This window comes from Scleropages formosus, chromosome 18, assembly GCF_900964775.1.
Source record: "Scleropages formosus chromosome 18, fSclFor1.1, whole genome shotgun sequence".
Classification (NCBI taxonomy): Eukaryota; Metazoa; Chordata; class Actinopteri; order Osteoglossiformes; family Osteoglossidae; genus Scleropages; species Scleropages formosus.
Window position 1 is genome coordinate 1,784,943 of NC_041823.1, and position 6,000 is coordinate 1,790,942.

Sequence of the window (6,000 nt, forward strand, 5' to 3'; positions counted from 1 at the left end):
GGTAAAATGCGTCAGCAGAGTCACTGCAGCCAATGGGCTTGAGGGGCGGGATCATGGTAAAGATCACGGTAAAGGGAATAGAGAAAGTTTTCACTTTGTTCTCTGGAGTTTCTCTCCTGTTCTTCAGACACCATCTCCATTTTTGACCCTTTGAGGTCCCCTGACCGCCCCCCCCCCCCCCCCCCCCACCTCGCTGACCGTGTCGCCCGTGAGCCGGACGGCTGCATTGACACCAGCCGGGGGGGTGAAATAATGTATAGAAATTATTCAGAAAGCTGCGTGTTTACGTGTTGCGTGTCGCGCTCCAACCTCCGTTGCCAAAGATGTGTCACGGCGGCGCCGGGTCCGCGGTCACCGAGCGGCGACCTCCTCGACTCGACTCTGACACGCTTCTCGTCCTCGGCTCCGCACGCCTGCTCTGTATGCCTAGCGCTCGCCTTACCCCGCGTCACGGCGGGAGGTCAGCTGTCAAAGGGCCAGGCGCTCACACACACACACCCTCACGCTCACACATACGCTCACGCCCCGTAGGCGACCGTGGGGGGGGGGGGGGCGCAGAAACGGACCGTTATTAATAAGCGAATTACGAGCCGCTCGGACTCCTTTGTCCAAAGTGACTTATGGCGTTTGATCCGCTTCAGCTTCTGGGCACTTGACCTCCTGGAGCAGCTGAGGGTGACAGAGCGGCGGGTCTCAAACTGCTAACCTTCTGCTCTGGAGTCTCGGTCCTTCACTGCGACACCATCTGGGACCGAACGTATAAACCAAAACACGCGTGGAAAGACGTAGGTCCGAAATGTAGAGTAACTGGTGAAACAGTCTTCGGATGGTCATGGGGTCCGGAGTCTATCATGGAGGCAGAGTACATCCTGGGTGGGACATCAGTCAATCGCAGGGCAGTCTCTCACACACACACACACACACAGTACAGGCACTTTATAGTCAGCAGTTCACCTGACACATGTGTCTTTGGACTGTGGGAGGAAACCAGAGCACATGAGGAAACTCCACAGAGACTGAACCAGATTCGCACCCGCAGCTCGGGAATTTGGAGGCTCTTAGAGGCTACGTCCGTCCATCCATCCATTGTCGACAACCGCCTGTCCCGAGTGGGGTCGCGGTGAACCGGAGCCTAATCCGGCAACACAGGGCGTAAGGTCGAAGGGGGACGGGACACACCCGGGACGGGAAGCCAGTCCGTCGCAGGGCACCCCAAGCAGGACTCGAACCCCAGACCCGCCGCGCCACCAGTCCCCCCTTTAGAGGCTACGATTAATCTTTATTAACATTAATTGGGACATTTTAGAGCCAATAGCACACAAAACGGCATCATATTTGTTTGATGGCGTCCTGATTATTTGCTCATTTTTCTGAAGCTCGTCTCACTTACCGCGCTAATTTTTGTACGGTGAACTAATTACACTGATTTACCCATTTATACGGCAGGGCTCAGTCACGGCCACATTTAACATAGAAATCCGTGCAATTTCAGTTCTGGGTTAGTGGCCTGATCAGGGGAACTACAATAAGGGGGTGGGATTCGAACCCGAGCCCTTCGTGTGCGCCACAGATACGGTAAGCGGTGAGCGCAGAGCTGCTGGAGCGCAGTCGGTCTGCGAATCGTCTTCCGGGAAACGATGAGCGATGAGCGGCTCCTGTCGTTACTGTCTCGTCCGCAGAGAACGAAAACGACTGCGCTCAAAACACCCCCACCCCCAGGGCTCATGCTATTGGCCGAGATCTACCCCGGTAAATGCTCCCTTTCTCAAATATGTAAATCATCACTAAGCCCATCTGTCGGTCGGAAAGATTAGCGGCGCCGTACCGGGGCCTCGCGTTCGCCTTCGGGGCGCACCTCGGCGCCTGCGAGGACAGGTGTTTGCTCCAGATGTGCGGCTGGCGGTGTGGGCGGGGTTAACGGGCCCCGCCGGAAGCGGCGACCCGTCCGGACCGCGGGAAAGGCCTGCGATTCGGCTGTGCGTCCCGGGGTGGAATCGAACTGCCCGCACCCCAGGAGTTGGGGATCGATGATCGAGGGCGGCGACGCCTCCCGGCGGGAAGACGGATGCGAGCGGCGTGTCCCTCCGGCGAGCGGGACGCGAATTGGAAGACAAGGCTCGTCCCCCACGTCGGCGCGTCTCCTTGTCCCGGCACGGCGGGCCGTAACATTAAGACCCTGTAATCCACGTGAAATAACAGCAGCGACCGAAGGCGCGGAAAGTGCCCCCCGGAAACGAGGGCGGAAGAAACGGCGCCGATTTATTGGTCGTGTTGCGCGGCGTTGAGTCGCTCGCCGGCACCGCGACGCACAGATGGACGGAGCCGGCGGGAGGCTGCAGGCCGCGAGCCCCGTCGCCGCCTTGTTTAACGCTCCGCTTTCTTTTGGCGAGATGCAATCATGTAATCCTGCTTATCGTAATCCGCGCTAAATGTCAGCCGGCGGAACGGAGGGCGGGAACTGCGGCGGATTTGCGTGAGGAAGCGATCCTCGCGGGGGGAGGGGGTGGCGGCTCGGGGCAGGAGGGGATCGATCGCGGCTCGCGAAATCGTTCCGAGTCGCGTCGCCTTGTGTTGCGCGTGCGACGCCAACCCTCCTTCTCACCCTGCAGTGCGTACATTACACTGGTACATTACACTGGTACAGCAGCTAACCTCATGCCTGCATTATACTGTACTTTATCTCACGCTTTTCTCCAAAACAACTCGCACTGTGCCGGTTGAGCACTAAGCTACTTACACCGATTTACGCCTTTATATGGCAGGGTCATTTTGACTTGATCGGCTCAGGGTAAATAGCGCAATCAATCCTGGCAATATGAAGTGCCGCCTCTAACCGCTGCGCCACCTGCTGGCCATGTTGGTCATTACAGGGGGGTTGAAACAGCTGTCCTCCTTAACCGTCTCTCCCAATTGTGATGTATTTTGATACTTTGCTACACATGGGGGGGGGGGGTGAGCAAATCAGACTGCTAATCCACACTAGTCATGCGGCCTGAGCTCACTGTGGAGTCGCTCGCTCTGGACGGCAGACGGAGAGCACGGAAGCCATCAATCACGTGCGGATCTCGAACCCAGACACACGCACGCACACCCCCACCCACCGATTTCCGCATGAGCGCAGCGCTCAGGGTGTTTGCTATAATGGAAAAAGGAAAGGCGACTGATCCCGGACAGAAGGGCTTCTTTTCTTGCACATTTGGCTACAGAACAGCAGGGGGCATAGTGGCTAAGGGCACCAGCTCATCTATCTATCTGCCTGTCTGTCAGTTCCAACTGATCCTTGGCCAAATTTTAATGACTATATAATTGGGCAGGGTTAGGGTTAGCAAACTTGTCAATCAATTCATCCTCTGATCAGATTAATCTAAACCGCTTTTTCCAGTACTTGCCACATCCCTCCAGGACGGTTTGAGGAATCCCGTGCAGGGCCAGCAGGTGGCGCAGCGGTTGGAGTCACTCCCTTGCTACGGGAAGGTTCTTGTACAAATCCCATGTCCTCCTGCTGTAGGACCCCGATGTAGCGACTTACCTCAGGAGTCACAGTACGAATTACCGTACTTGCACCGACCCCCTGGAGCGACGTCCCCGTCGCCGCCGCCACCGCGCCGGTTAAAGCGGTGAGCGTTTCTCTGCGCTAATTGGCTCATGTCAGTCCTGAGATGAAGGTAAACAAGAGGAGCCCAGGAAGGCTGGGACAAATATGAGATAATTACACGGAGGCGGGGGGGGCGGACGAACGCGGAGCGCCACCCGGTGCGGACCGCCGACTTCCCGCTTTGAACGCTCAGCTCCCCTAATTAGACGTCGACGACGGCGCCGGGCGGAAGAGCTGCTGTCTCGGCGAAGAGCCGCAGACGACGACGACGACGACGACGAGTCGGAAAACGGGCCTCGGTGCGGAGTGGCTCCGTGCGAAACGCATGAGACGCGAGAAGAAAGACGCGCGGAACAGGGGCCGTGGCGCCTCGACACGTTTCGTGTAGGAGGGAACCCGGAAGCGGCGGGACCGGACCCGGCGGGGGGCCGACCCGGATCCGTCGGCGGTCGTGAGGCGGACCGTGCACGCGCCGCCGCCCCGCCAGTGACGTGTGCCACGGACCCACCGTTCGCTCTCAATGCGGTTTCCACACTCCGGAGCCCCTCGCTCACACTCGGTCCAGCTGCAAAACAAAACAATCATCAACCGGATTGGCTGGGGGCAGCTGGTAGTGTAGTGGTTAGAGGGTCGCAGGTTCGAATCCCACCTCCAGCTGCAGTAGCATTCCGTAACTGTTCGATGACCCGTCCGTGATGTTCTATGACCGCCGTGCGGCTGTTCTACGACTGCTCCGAGACAGCTTTGTTACCGCTCAACAGCAGTTCCTTCACTGCTCTTCGTAGCTCTTCTACGACCGTTCTATCATCTCCCGGTGACCGCAACACGACCATTCCGTAACTGTTCCGCGAGTGCTCCGTGATCGTTCGGTGACCTCGAATGTTCTATGACCGCTCCAGTGTCCCGTGACCACTGACTGTTCGCGGCACAACCCGGAACAGGGCCGTCACCACGCGGACGGCTTTTTACCCGAGTCGCGCCTTGACGGACGAGTCACACGGTAGCCTGAAGAAAGCTGCACACGATGGAGGGGAAGGAAACGAACGTAATATAACCCACGGGTTGATTTATTACCCTTTCTGCCCAGGAAATACCTGCGAGTGGACTGCGCTCCAGAGGCACGCGAGTTCGGAGCGAGCCAGAGGACGAAGGCTGAGGGACCGACGAGGGGCCTGCGGATGGAGCGGAACGGAGAACAAGAACGACCGGAGCGGCGCATGGACTTCATTAGGGACCGTAACCATGGTTACGTGGAAACATGAGCGAACGGCGGACCTCTGATGCGGTCGCAGTAAATCTTCGAGTTTCTCACCTGATGTAATGGCGTAAAAGGAGCAAAGTGCACCGCAAACGAGCGGCGCGCTTCGTGTTGCTCTTTTACTGCCTTCATAATACCGGGAAACGATTACGTCAAACTTCACGCTGCGACCGAGCAAAACACTTAGCAACTTCAACGGTCATTTCTCATTTTTACTCGGGCGATATTTCACCCGCGTTCATTTTGAGGGAAAGCGCTGCAGTTCGAGGTTCCGTCGGCGACTCTCGGTTACGCGCCGCCGCAGCAGCGAGGTAAAACACGGTAAAACATGATCCTTACTTCATCATAACCCCTAATAGTTCACATTAGTCAACATTTAACCGTTTGCTTTGTCCAGATCTCACTGGCAACGACACACCGAGGACACGGTGGAGTCTACGGAAGGTCACGGAAGGTCACGGAAGGCCATGAAATGTCTCTCTCGTGGTAGTTTTGTGACCGAATAATTAATAGTGCTCCGTGTTCATGGCCGCACACACACACACACACACACACACACAGAGCTCATCCGCTCCTCCAGTTGTTCTTCCGAGCAGGAAAACGGTAAAAAGTAACGAAATGCGTGCGGTCGCCCTTGGGGGTGTGGGAGGGCGACGCGGAGCAGGACCGCGCCTTTCCGAGAGCTCAGCTACACCGATTGAAAGGGAGGAAAAACAAAAACGTGGTATTTTTGCTACGGAAAGTCACCTTCTCAATGTGCTCTTTGTGATCGGGGCTGCGGTGATTAATTAGTTATGCAGCATTTCGGAATGAGGCCACGCGTTTGGACGGGGACGAGGGGGCGGCGGTGGCTGTCGGGGGGGGGTCAGTGTGGCATCTCTAGAGAAGAAGGTGGAGTGACACTGGTGCGGTGCGGTGCGGAACGGCAAGAGGAGGGTCCGGCAGGAGGTGCAATGAACTACGGACAAGCAGAGGCGGGGTGGGGGTGGGGGGGATGTGTCACTGTGCTCTTTTTTTTTCCCTTCACCGCGTTTGAGTGTTTAAGTGTTTTTTTTCCGTCACGTGCAGTTCATCTCCTCGAGGACCACAGACGGTCTCCAAGTGGAGCTCGATGCAGTTTTCGGCTTCGGGCACAAGGACGACGGTG